Source organism: Sus scrofa, chromosome 15 (assembly GCF_054392235.1).
Source record: "Sus scrofa isolate SSC_HxYL_T2T_F1_AM1 chromosome 15, Sscrofa_HxYL_maternal_Yorkshire_Landrace_v2.0, whole genome shotgun sequence".
In the NCBI taxonomy this organism is placed as follows: domain Eukaryota; kingdom Metazoa; phylum Chordata; class Mammalia; order Artiodactyla; family Suidae; genus Sus; species Sus scrofa.
The window spans coordinates 126,601,345-126,615,562 of NC_139397.1; the positions used below are offsets into that span (position 1 = coordinate 126,601,345).

The following is a 14,218-nucleotide window of genomic DNA, read 5'->3' on the forward strand; positions in this document are numbered from 1 at the left end:
TTAAAGAATGGTTAGCCATCTGAATTTGTAGGAAAATACTTCTTAAGTCCTAATTTGGTAGCCACATTTCCTAAGGATGGTAGAGTTGGACAATTGCAACCAATTGTAAGTTGCAATTAATTAACAGAATTTTAAGATGCCATTCCTTTTGTTCTGTTTTTTCATTAATTGGATTCATGGGAGACTTAAAACCGGTTTAATTGCGTTTAGAGTAATGACAGAACCTTAGAGGACACTCACATCAATAGCTTAGAATTTCATTTGTCCCTCCTATTTTCTTCTCTAGAACATGTATTCAGATTTTAAAACAAAGTAAAAAACTAAACCCTGAATGAAATCAGGGCTTTTGTTGCTCATAAAAGAGCAAAATGCCAGGCGTTGCTAAACTTTTTGTATAGGCTTTTGATTAATAATTAACATAAAGAAAAACATTGTTTTTCCTTTATGCTTACACTAATCAAGAATTTAGCCTTCGAAAGCCAATATTTACCCTTCAAATTACGGTGTCTAACACATGCAGGCACACAGTAAATATGTACCTTTTCTGGCCTCAATTCTGACCTTGCTCTTCCACCCCCAATGTATCACATGCACAAACAACTACTATTATTGCTCCTTTTCATGTACAAACTGTGTTTTCTTAGCCTTGAAATCTGGATGGATTGTAGAAAATAGACTAAGTTGGAATCATGCCTACCAATAATTAACAACTTCGTAAGGAAAAAGAGTTAACGACTCTATAAAAACGATAGTTAAGTCTCTGTAACTTGCATTGTTTCATTATGCATTCATATAGCTTGGAGTTGAATTTATTGAAGACACATAGGCTGGCTCCCTTTTATATTTGTTCTTCAGTATATTCTATGTAAACTTGCACACATTTAAACATGGAATTTCTTATAAGACATTTCGGACTTTTTGTTACTCTTCTTTCTCATCTATTGTTTCAGCTTCTACCCATCTGCCAATCAAAAATTACAAGTAGAATGAGATTTTTGGCAAAGAATAAATCTTTGAATCAGGAATATTTTCAGTGCACAGGTTTAAGTTTGAATTGTTATTTTAAAATTTTAATTAAAAGTATTTTTATAATGATTTTTATTTTTTCCGTTATACTTGGTTTACAGTGTTCTGTCAATTTCTACTGTACAGCAAAGTGTCCCAGTCACATATATATATACATTCTTTTTCTCACATTATCTTCCATCATGTTCCATCATAACTGACTAGATATAGTTCTCAGTGCTATACAGCAGGATCTCATCTCTTATCCACTCCAAATGGAATAGTTTGCATGTATTAACCCCAGACTCCCAGTCCATCCTGCTCCCTCCATCTCCCCCTTGGCAACCACAAGTATGTTCTTCAAGTCCATGAGTTTCTTTTCTGTGGAAAGGTTCATTTGTGTGGTATATTAGATGCCAGACATGTGATATCATATGGTATTTGTCATTCACTTTCTGACTTACTTCCCTTTGTATGAGTCTCTAGTTCAATCCATGTTGTTGCAAATGGTATTATTTTGTTTTTTTTATGGCTGAGTAGTATTCTATTGTGTACATATACTATATCTTCTTAATCCATTCATCTGTTGATGGACATTTAGGTTGTTTCCATGTCTTGGCTGTTGTGAATAGTGCTTCAGTGAACATACAAGTGCATGTATCTTTTTCAATGAAAGATTTGCCTGGATATATGCCCAAGAGTGGAATTGCTGGGTCATATGGTAGTTCCATTTAGTTTTCTGAGGTACCTCCACGCTGTTTTCCAGAGTGGTTGTACCCATCTACATTCCCACAAACAGTGTAGGAGGATCTCCTTTTCTTCACACCCTCTCTGGCATTTGTTATTTGTTGACTTGTTAATGATGACCATTCTGACAGGTATGAGGTGGTACCTCATAGTAATTTTGATTTGCATTGCTCAAATAACTAGTGATGTTGAGCCTTTCTTCATGTGCCTGTTGGCTATCTGTATATCCTCTCTGGAGAAATGTCTATTTAGGTCTTTTGCCCATTTATCAATTGAGTTGTTGGTTTTTTTGCTGTTGACTTGTATAACTTGTTTATATATTTTAGAGATTAAGCCCTTGTCAGTTGCATCATTTGAAACTATTTTCTCCTATTCCTCAGGTTGTCTTTTTGTTTCGTTTTGTCTTGTTTTTACGATTTCCTTTGCTCTGCGAAAGCTTGTCAGTTTGATTAGGTCCCATTGGTTTATCTTTGTTTTTATTTTTATTGCCTTGGGAGACTGACCTAAGAAAAAAAGGTTTGTACAGTTGATGTCAGAGAATATTTTGCCTATGTTCTCTTCTAGGAGTTTTATGCTGTTTTGTCTTATGTTTAAGTCTTTAAGCCATTTTGAGTTTTTTTTTGTGCATGGTGTGAGGGTGTGTTCTAGTTTCATTGATTTACATGTGGCTGTCCAGTTTTCCCATTTTATATTCTTGCCTCCTTTGTTGAAGATTAATTGACCACAGGTGTGTGGGTTTATTTCTGGGTTCTTCGGTCTATTCCACTGGTTTGTATGTCTGTTTTGGTACCAGTACCACACCGTCTTGATTACTGTAGCTTTGTAATATTGCCTGAAGTCTGGGAGAGGTATGCCTCCTGCTTGGTTTTGGGGCACTTTTCAGAAAGGAAAAAAAACTAAAAAGAAATTTAAAAAGAAAAGAAATCCAAGAAAAATAAATAACTTTAAGAGTAATACATAAAAACTTTTCTTAATCTAATCCTCTACTCATTTTCCATATGGAGCATTTCTTTTGTGGATGTGTGACTATAATTTAAGTGCATTTGGTCTAATTATGAAAAATCAGGATGACTTACATGCTCTAAAATAGATATATTGATTCAACTATATAAAGTATTTGTGGAACTAGAAACATGTTTAAGCCTCTCATATTACCTGATTTTCCCACTTGTATATGTATCATTCAATACAATTTGTATTGTTTCTCTTTCCAACTGAAAATGAAATAATAATTTAAATTAAATTTGGTAATCAATTATCTAAATTTTATTTTGGAAAAGTTTCTAGATGTAATAAGGCTTTTTAAAAATATATTAATTCACCAGAAACAACCATATTCTCAACACAACATATGGTGTATAATGAAATTACTGTGTTTTTTTTTTTTTTTTTCTGAACTAGAGCTAAGTTATTTTGCTTCAGGAAAAAAAAAAGGTGGTTTCCCTGATAGAAAAGTTTATTTTTGTAATAATATTAGCTGAACAAAATAACTGGTGTTGCTAGATAAAAGCAAGTTATAGATTGAAATATATAAAAATAGGATATCAGAAATGTGCTTGTACTTCTTCACAGTAAAGGAAAACATCAAAGTGAAAAGGCAACTTCTGAATGGGAGAAATATTTCAAATCATTTATCTGATAAGGGGCTAATATACAAAATATATATAAAACCCATCTAACTTAAGTGCAAAGAAACAATCAGATTCAAAAATGGGCAGAGGATATGACAGGCATTTTTCCAAAGAAGATATAGTGTTGGCCAACAGGTACATGAAAAGATGCTCAACAGCACTAATCATCAAGAAAATGCAAATTGAAACTACAGTAAGATATCACTTTACCATGTTAATGTGGTTATTATCAAAAAGATAAGAAGTAAAGATTGGAAAGGATATGAATTACTGTTTCTCCGGTAATTCTTGTGCACTGTTGTTGGGAATGTAAATTGATGCAGCTACTATGGAAAACAGTATGGAGGTTCCTTGGAAAAGTAAAAATAGAATTATCATAGGATCCAGCAATTCCACTTCTGAATATTTATCTGGAGAAAGTGAAAACACTAATTTTAAAAGATATATGCACCCCCGTGTTCATTGCAGCATGATTTACAATAAACAAGATATGGAAACAACCAAGTGATGATGAATGGATAAAAAAGATGTCATGTATATGCGAAATGAGTGAAGGGAGTCAAAATTTACAGTCTTCCAGTTATAAAGTAAATAAGTTGTGAGATGTAAGGTACAGCACAGAGACTGTTGTTAATAATACTGTATTGCACATTTGAAAGTTGCTGAGAGACTAGATATTAAAAGTTCTCATCACAAGAAAAATAATTGTGCTACTATATATGGTGATGAATGCTAACTAGACTTATTGAGATGATCATTTCACAATATATACAAATGTTGAATCATGTTGTACACCCGAAACTAATATAATGATATATGCCAATTATACCTCAATAAAAATAGTTAATGGCCTTGCAATATTTCATCAATTCTAAAATGTACATTTTTTTCACTATGTAAAATTAAAAAAAATGCCTTGGTTAATTTGACAATTTTTTTTCTTTTTTGGTGGCAAATAAAATATGTCTTGGAGTTCCCGTCGTGGCGCAGTGGTTAACGAATCCGACTAGGAACCATGAGGTTGCGGGTTCGGTCCCTGCCCTTGCTCAGTGGGTTAACGATCCGGCATTGCGTTGCCGTGAGCTGTGGTGTAGATTGCAGACGCGGCTCGGATCTGGCGTTACTGTGGCTGTGGCGTAGGCCGGCAGCTACAGCTCTGATTAGACCCCTAGCCTGGGAACCTCCATATGCCGCGGGAGCGGCCCAAAGAAATAGCAAAAAAAAAAAAAAAAAAAAAAAAAGACAAAAAAAAAAATGCGTCTTACAATGGATTGTATCTATGGTATATAGTATTACTGAATTTAGATTGGAAAAAAATTAAATTTCCTCAAGTTATTACAAAAGAGAATCAGAGTGAAGTCCACAAATTAGAAAGTCAAGCTTGATTCTGATTCTTAAAAACATTTTACGCCACACTTTTTATTGTATTGATTTTTCTGATTTATTTTTATCTTTTTATTATGAATATTGCTGCCAGTATTTTGGTGTATTTCACTCTAGTTTTTGTTTTGCTTTGTTTTCACAAAATTGAAGTTAAACTTTACATCCTGTAACATTTTGTTTCTTAAAAATGTGATTTTAATGATGGTGTAATATTTCATCTTATATATATTCCATAATTCTTTTTACCATTTACCCATTGTTGGAGCTTCTCACTATTTCCAATTTCTCACTATTTCTCTTTGGACCTGGGTCTCTCTCCTAATTCAAGTCTGTCCCTTTGCCTTGAATTCTGACCCCCCCTAATGTTTCCAGACTCCTGAGCTGCTTATAGTCAAGTTGTCTGATTTTATTATTTTATCTTTAAAATGGGAAGAAAACTATCACTTCATTTAAAGATTAAATGAAATACTGTATACTTATGGATCTTAAATAGGGAAAATTTCAATTCATTTTTGAAATTTTTATCAAAGGTCTTTGTTTTGCATAGTTCTTACGTGAGTAATAAATTCTGGTATTTCTCCTAAGACAAGGAATAAAACTAATGAAAATCTTTGAATTATTACCATAAAATAAAATACATAAATGAAAGAAGGCAGATTATATTTTGTGTTTTAAACTGACCTGAAAGTAATTTCTCGGAGTTCCTATTGTGGCTCATCAGAAATAAATCTAACTAGGTTGTGGGTTTGATCCCTGGCCTTGCTCAGTGGGTTAAGGATCTGGCATTGCTGTGAGCTGTGGTGTAGGTTGGAGACGTGGTCAAATCTGGCATTGCTCTGGCTGTGGCTATGGCTGGCAGCTACAGCTCCAATTGGACCCCTAGCCTGGGAATGTCCATATGCCATGTGTGCGGCCCTGGAAAGACAAAAAAAAAAGAAAGAAAGAAAAGAAAAAAAGGAGGTAATTTCTCTGTGCTCTGCTGAATGGTATTAAGCAGGATACTGTTAACAAACTATGCAGCATATTGCACAATTAAGCACCTTCACTTAAAAAAATGTATAAAATGCTGATACTTGAATATAATCAGGAGTAGGGAGAGAAGATTTTCTTATATCTTACTAATAAGTTGCAGTGGTTTGCTTTCTAGAGTCAATCAGACAAGTCTTGAAAAATAATGTGGTCAAACTTCAGTTATCACTTCAAGAAGCAGCTTTGTTTCCCCACTTGCTTCATGTTGCTTCATACCTCCTTCTCTAATAACATTCATTCATGCTTCTTTATATTATATGGTATGATTATTTCCAGATATGTCCTATCTCCCCTAGCAACCCATAGCACCGAGGGTCTTCACCTTTGTACCTCCTGTCCTGGGAGGGCCTTGTAGAAATGGATTAGCAAAATGCTTACTGAACGAGTCGCAAATATTAGGAGCAACAATGATAATTTTGTTACATATTTGTAAACTAAATATATGCATGTGTGTGATAGTAATTATTAATTATAATTATTGGTGATAGAAAAAGTTGAGCAAAACAGCAAGGCTTTTAAACAAATCACCCAAGAGACATTTGGAGCAGTAATAATGACTTGGTTTAATTCGAAGAATTTAAAAAAGTAAAGGTATGAGAAGGATGATTGCTTTATCATTCTACTTTATTCCTACATTGAACATAATGTAATAATAATGTACTTAGGGATGAAAAAATCCATAATTCTGATTATTGGATTGACATGATAAAATGACTTTGAGATTCTGGAACGATTTGTAAAATGCGTAATTATTTCTTCATCACTTTAAGGAGAGATATGAAACTTCTAGAATCACATTTCCAACTGGAAAGGCCAGTTATTCCTAGGAGGATTTGCCTTCTTTTGCATAGCTTTCTGAAATCCAAAGCATCATACTTATTTTCTCCTTTTTATAAAAGTAATCCTTTCCCGTTATAAACATTAGAAACAAGAAATAATCCTTGGAGTTCCTGTCATGGCTCAGTGGTAATAAACCCAAGTAGTATCCATGAGGATGAGGGTTCGATCCCTGGCCCTGCTCCATGGGTTGAGGATCTGGCATTGCCATGAGCTGTGGTGCTGTGGTGTAGGTCACAGATGTGGCTTAGATTCGGTGTTGCTGTGGCTATGGCATAGGCTGGCAGCTGCAGCTCTGATTCGAACCCTAGCCTGGGAACCTCCATATGCCACAGGTGCGGCCCTAAAAACACAAATAAATAAATAAATAAGTCTCCTGACATGATTGGAAATGGGAGGTTGGAGTAGGGGTGAGAGGCCAACTTTCTATCATTTCTCCATCTCCTCATATGAACCAGTGAAATATTTTAGGAATATATGTTTCCAGAATTGCTCCATTATTTTGACTATGCCTCAAAATACTGTTGATGCCACAGAGGACAAATAAGAAAATATAGCCCATTGGAAATATCTTCTATAACTAGTAACATCTGTTTTTCCCATGTGAGAAAAAAATATTCTAGCTGATTCTTTTTGTCTTAACTAAATGTTTGTTGTATCAAATGCCTGCAAAGGGCAACCCCTTGGATATGTTTTCATGCAAACCCCATGTTTATGAAATCAATCCTGTGGATTTAATTCACTGACCAGCTAATTTATAGTATTTTCCTTAATTCAACTGAGAGAAAGAATGCCATTCCAAAGAATAACACAGCTAATCTCTTTGCAGACCATTTATATCATTAAAGAATACTATGACTTTAACGTGGGCCTGTATCTTATCAGGGCAGTTTGGAGAACTTAAAAAACGTAAGAAGTGCATTTTCTTCTTGTGTAAGAAGGGGTCCATTTATTTAGAAATCCTATATTTCTTTTATGGCCTACTTATTGCTAAGTAAGGACTTTATGTTATTAAAAAGGGGTATGCTTTCATATTCAGCTTTTATAAATCTATATGAAACTTAAGTTTCATCAGTTATTCATCCAAGGATAGAAAATCATCAGTTGCCTAGGGAGTTCCCATTGTGGCTCAGCAGAAATGAATCTGAGTAGCATCCATGAGGACACAGGTTTGATCTCTGACCTCAGTCAGTGGGTTAAGGATCCGGCATTGCCCTTAGCTGTGGTATAGGTCACAGACGAGGCTCAGATCCCACGTTGCTGTGGCTGTGGTGTAGGCTATCAGCTCCAGCTCCCATTCAACCTCTTGCCTGGGAACCTCCATGTGCCTCAGGTGAGGCCCTGAAAAATACAAAGAAAGAAAGGAAGGAAGAAAGGGAGGGAGGGAGGGAAGGAGAAGGGAGAGAGAGAGAAAGAGAGAAAGAGAAAGAAAATCATTAGTTGCCTAGCAGAAAAAGGAATATAATGTATAGATACTTTAGATAAATACGTGGATATGCATGCTGGTATTGGATAGTTTTGCCAATGCACAATAAAAGGGTTTCACTTTTGGGCATACTTGATGGGCCATTCCTATTAAGGCAGATAATTTATCTGCCTTTTCTGAATTAATTCCTTCCAGTTATTTAGTAATATAAAAATGTTAGTTGAAAAACCATTTTGTGCTAATAAACCAAAGTGGATTTTGTTTCGCTCAATATTATTCAATCTTATGACCATCAACTTATGCTGCTTTACTGTCTTGGTTTACTTTTCTGTCCACTTTTTAAAGTCTATTTAGTGAAGAGCTGAATTAAAAAAAAAACCTAATACATTACACATGTACATCTATGTCTATATTTGTATATCTATCCTTCTCTCTCTTTTTCTCTCTCTCTTCTCCCCCTTTCTGTCTTCTAGTAAAAGTTGTATGTTTGTCAAATGAAGTTTGTAGTTCAAAAATAGAGAAAGTACATTAGTTAATTTTTAGAATGTAGATATTTAGAACTTTAAGTACTATCATCCTTATTTTATGAATAGAAATACTTATTCACTATACATGACACCATTTTTATGATAGATTATTTCTCTGTGAAATGTAATAGTTCTTAAAAATATAGACTGTTTTGAGGGGGATAAAAATAAGTAGAAAAATACATGTTTACTCAAATGTAATTATTTCCTTATAATATGTATGTGTACACCATTCAATGGTGGCTTCATTTATAAGTTATTAATCTTTAGAATGACAAATAAGAGTGAACTTGTTCTTTTTTTTTCACTGAAGCTGTTATATTTATAGAGTAGAAATAATTTTTCAATCTTGTTAGACTTAACATTGTCAGGTATTTGTGCCTTCCAAAAGTAGGTCTCTAGGTATGAGATGAAGGTACAAGAATGAATTAGTCCACTTTTTAAAAAAAACACCTATGCTGGCATCTTTAAAGTGTTCGTAAGCTAGTATTAAAGAATATCAGCCCCATAAAGGAGACTAAAGAACAGGCAGAGAACACTTATATGTGTCCATGGAGAAACAGAAGGTCTTATTTCTGAAACCATTAGGGAAAGTAAAATTGTAAGAATGCACTTCTCTAATTGTGATCTTTATTTTTATTTGCAAGTTTTTTTCATCGTTTAAAATTTTAAGGTAAGTTGGGAAATATGGAAAAAATTTTAATTTGATAGGCAACTTTATAGATCCAAATACTTTCACATTTCACTTCGACTTTCTGTTTCTTTTAGCGACTCAGATGTAGCACGCCATCTGGTATTAACATCATATAATAATAATTGACTGTGTTTTCTACCTGTTTTAACCATTTGGAAATGAAGATGTAAATCTTTTTCTATTTGTAATATGTTCTAGGCATGTATAAGCAGCCATGTAGGACAGGGAGATTTAATTTGATAAATCGTCTTTGTATATTCAGGCTAGAGTATTCTATAGGTGTTTCAGTGAAGTATAATCAGCTTTTCTCCTATTTCATACAAGTATTGCATAACATTAAAAAAATCTGTGTTACTTAATAATTACTTAAGTTACTTTAAAATATCCTATGGTACCTGAATAATCATCCATCAACTATACATGTAACTCCCCTCCAAATCTTTAAATTTTCTTTTTCAAATATTCCCTAAATGGTTTTTTCCCTTTATCAAATATCATTCTTTTCCCCTACCAAACCTGGAGTTGCTATTTTTCTTTTATATTATAGGGACCGAATAAACATTTTTTAATTTTCTCATTTATCTATATCTGGGCAGTTTTAGTAAACTTTCTTGTCAGTTACTACTAAGGTGCTCAGTTGTAGAGGAAGAATGAAACTGAGCAGCAAAAGTTTAAACTTTGTGTTTAGAAAATATAGAAGCTCTTTACCTTTACATAAATATAAAGGTAATACAAAAGTCAGTTACTTCCTTGTTCAATAAGGCAGCATAGAAAACTTTCAGAAATGGGATGTGTTTGTCACCATAATGTATGGCAAAATGCCAGTGGGGGACATTAAAAGTGTTTGGAGTGTGATTTGATTTGGTTTTACTTTCAGGAAGTTTTCCCAGGTAAATGGTTTCTCTTCGATGTAGACATAGTATCTTCACTACTGTCCTGGTTTGATCACAGGTATTTTTACCAGTTCATTATTTATCGCATACCACACTGATACTGTTCTTGATACTTATTGCTTTATTTCACCATTTTGACCCTACCTAAATGGTGTCTCACTCAACTAGTCAAACAGTGTACTCTTTTCTTGGATGTAGGGATCATTAGCTCCTGTGGCCCCAGATGAAATGGACAACTTCAAAGGCTGGGAGGACAATGGGGGTGGGGGAAGGAAGTGTCCCCACCGAGGATAGTTTACGTAAATAAATTCTAGTCACAGATAAATGAGTGATAGCCAAACAGAAATTTTTTAAAAGGAAAGAAAGAAAAAAACAGCCAGATGATAACCCTTTATTGTCTGATCTAGACTGGGGAGTCAGATTGCTTTCTTCAGTTTCATAGTTCCGTGGGAATTCGTAAGTGATGGTATTCTAAATATGGGTTGCTGCCTGTACTTCCATATTAAAATCTTTGCATATATGAAGTAGGCTCACACAGGAAGATACAGTTCTAATGAAATATGGCAGTTATAACTAAATCAAGTATTGAGAATACACTTGTAGTTCCTTTGAGTGCAAGGTTCTTTGGATTCTTTAGAAGTATGAAAAATGGCTCCTTTGCTCAGTTTAAGGCAAGGGAAAATGAATGCATATACATAGCAACGAATACATGGCAATACAATCAAATACTAAGGACAGACATCACTTGCTAGAGAGATCCAGAAAAGATATAATTTGTTGTGATTTACAAGGCCCTGGAGGTGGGAGGGTCGGGTGGAGAATTTAAAGGTGATAGAATTTAAATAGACAGAATGTGAGAGCTAGAAAAAGAAGGGCATTTCTTAAAAGCTGTCTACAGAAGCCAAGGCACAAAGAAGGAACCTAGGACTGAAAAGTTAGGAAACCTGGAACAGGATGCAGGACAATTTACTTTGGACCTAGATTTTACTTCTTCCATCTCTCCTTCTGTCTTAGTCTTCCATTGTCTCTTTCAACAAATGTTTGTTAAACAACTTTTATTGTATCTGTTTTTTTAAACTGTGAGCAGGAATCCAACCCGTCATGAGATTTTTCTTTTTTCCTGCTCTTTTTTTGCACAAAGATTAGTTATATAGAGAAATACTAATGTGAAGTTCTGTTGCAAGAAATTCCATTAATAAAATTGGTTTATGTTAGGTTTTTTGAGTCAAAAAAATAAACTATACCTTGACCCATAGAGGCCAAATGCACCAATTGACATTCATGCTATCTGGATTTATTTTATTATGGTGCTAACGTTACCAAGCTTGTTTGTAGTTAAAGGTAAATGAAATAGTAAAATTAAATATTGTATCTTTTTCTTAAATTTCACAGAGGAAATTTGGAATTTCACCATTTAAATTATTTGTTGAATTATCTCAAAAGTCTCCACTCCAGGGATAAAAATTAATTGGAGTTGAAATTGTAGAGGAAACATAATTTAAAACAAACAAACAACAACAGCAAAAAACTTCTCCCAACCCAGAAATCCTTTTCTCAAAGCAGAGAAAGAGAACACTTCTGTTAATAAGCATTAAATTAGAATGTCCTAGGCATCAAAGGCAATCCACCAAGAAATTATTAAGACCAAAAGAAATTTCAACTTTCTAAAGAGCCAAGTAGATACAACCCATTACATACATGTTTTCAAGAGAAATAATAACTAGTCCTCAAGTAAGAGGACTAAATTTACTTGGCATTTGGGGTGACCATCTGTTAGCTAATGGTCTTTCTTCAGTGGAGAGAGACAGTTCTAGCACCTTTATAGCAGGAAGTCGTTTTTACAACTTGGAGCAAGAAGCCAAACCTAAATTAGGCCATATAATACTCTCCAGCCAGAACTGGGAGATAAAGGAACCCCACCACCACCACCCCATGTTTGTATTTCAAAAGAGGCTCCCAGGTCTTTTAAAAAAAAATTCTGAATGAGAGAGTGGTCAGAGATTTAATTAGCCCTTATAAAAATTTAAAAGGACAGTGTTAAGAAATTCTCAAAGAAAAAGGAAAAGGGAAAGTCTCCATCCTTATTTTCTACAGGGAAAATTAATCCTTTTATTTTTAACTTGTATTTGCCCTTATAAAGAATAATATCATTGTTTCTTAAAGATGAAATAATAACAACAAACAAGAATATCATTGTTTATATAGTCAATGGATAGTTTCAGTTCTTACAATATATTGCTACTATCCTCAAAAACAAAGAAAAAAGGATAGGATTTAAAATGGAAAGATTTAAGTAGAATCATTACTCCTTCCTCACACTCCATAGTAGCCTGGTTGCTGGGTAAATTAGTGGGATTTGGTCTTTGTAGGGAAAGGCAGGCCTCTGCAGAGAGTGGAATCTATGATATAAAAAGAAGGTAAACTACTCTTTTAAATGTGTTTGAGATTGGACAGTCACAGCTTTTTGGTGCATTTAAATTAAACTCTCCTCAACTAAAGGACCCCTGGTGCTCATTCAAATGCTAATATTTGGCCATCTGCCTTTTTTTTTTCTTCTCCTTAAGCAAGACTAGCTGGAGGTCATGTGACCCTAATTATAGCAATTATGAGCTTTCTGGCAGTAATCACTCAGGTTGCACCCTGAGTGAGCATCTGCTGGTGATAAATAGATCAGGAGATTACCAAGGCCAGACTTCCCTGTAAGACATCCATGATTCATGTCTTAATATATATTCATATATAGCACTAAAAACCTCTGTGCTCTAATAGGAGCATAGTTTTTCCATATGGGTTACTTTTTTTTCTTAAGATTTCTCTTTAAATTTAGTAGGGACAGTTTAAAATGCATATTTGTGTGTGTGAATATAATTATCATTCTAAAGAAGGACATGGAGAAAACTCTAATAATGACTAATAATGACTGGTAATGAAGCAGCAGCCTTCACCTACACAGATTTTATTTCTCTGTGCAAAGAGAAAAGAATGTCACAAGGGCTTGATCTTCCCAGCAGAAGTATTATTTCATATTATTTTATTTTGCTTTGTCTTCTTAATTTAGGGGTGAAGATCTCACTTCTAATTATAAGGGTTATATTTAAGAGAAAAGTCTTCAGACAACTTAAAGCCTTGGGAGAGTCATTTTTTTCACAAGGCAAAATATTTTCCCTATCCTAAGGCCGTTTACTTTTCAAGAAGTTATAGTTTCATAGGACAGTTTTTAGCAGTCTTGTTTACCTTGCTGCGTATTATACTTTGCAGACTCACAGTTTTAAATTTCATTGTGTCATTAGATTTACTTTGAATGCGGCTTATAACACACAGCAGCCTTTGAACAAAGCCGCTCATGCTGATTGCATGTTGGGATATGTGACAGTGTCTTGTCAGTACTGTCAGGTTGCCATCATGTTGATTAATGACAGTGTAATGAAAGATAATGCATGGTGCCTTCTTTTGAAAATCACTCATTATACCAGCCTACCTCCAAAGTCAGGTTTACAGCTTTTGACAATTTCCCATTTTAGTATTGAGTCAGGCTGACCTTATTTCCAGTCTGTGTAAGTGGACACCTGGTAAATTATCAATTTATTAAACAAATGCTGTCATGAACGCCACAGTGTGCCAAGAAGTGTGCTAGAAGGGAAGATGACAGGCACAGTTTTGCCCTTGCTTATTCAGTCAATAACTCAAACAGCCTTCGAAGGGCATCCGTGTCCTGAAGAGCACATTTATGTGATGCACCTAAATATAATGTGCAGTTTGCTAAAGGGTTTGTCCTCATCTATTAAGAATCTTAAAATGTATCAACTGATGGCTTCTTTTGTGTGGCAGCACCTGTCAAGTTCCCCCTCTTTCTTTGTCATTACTAGGAAACCACACAATTTATTCCTTAGGAATAAAGGATGTCTGATTGGATCATAACCTTTTCCTCCCACCTTCATCTGTCTGTTTTTATGCTTCCTTCTTGCTTCTTGTAAATGCTTTAATCTTTTCTTAAAAAAGAAAAAAATCCTGCTTCAGCTCTAAGGATTGATAATCTCTCCTTTCTA

General features: G+C 34.4%; 1 protein-coding gene across 33 annotated transcripts in view; it reads left to right on the forward strand.

Moving 5' to 3' along the window:
• The window catches only part of MAP2 (microtubule associated protein 2), a 300,883-nt gene that overhangs the window by 80,282 nt on the left and 206,383 nt on the right, over positions 1-14,218 (forward strand). The window lies entirely within an intron of this gene.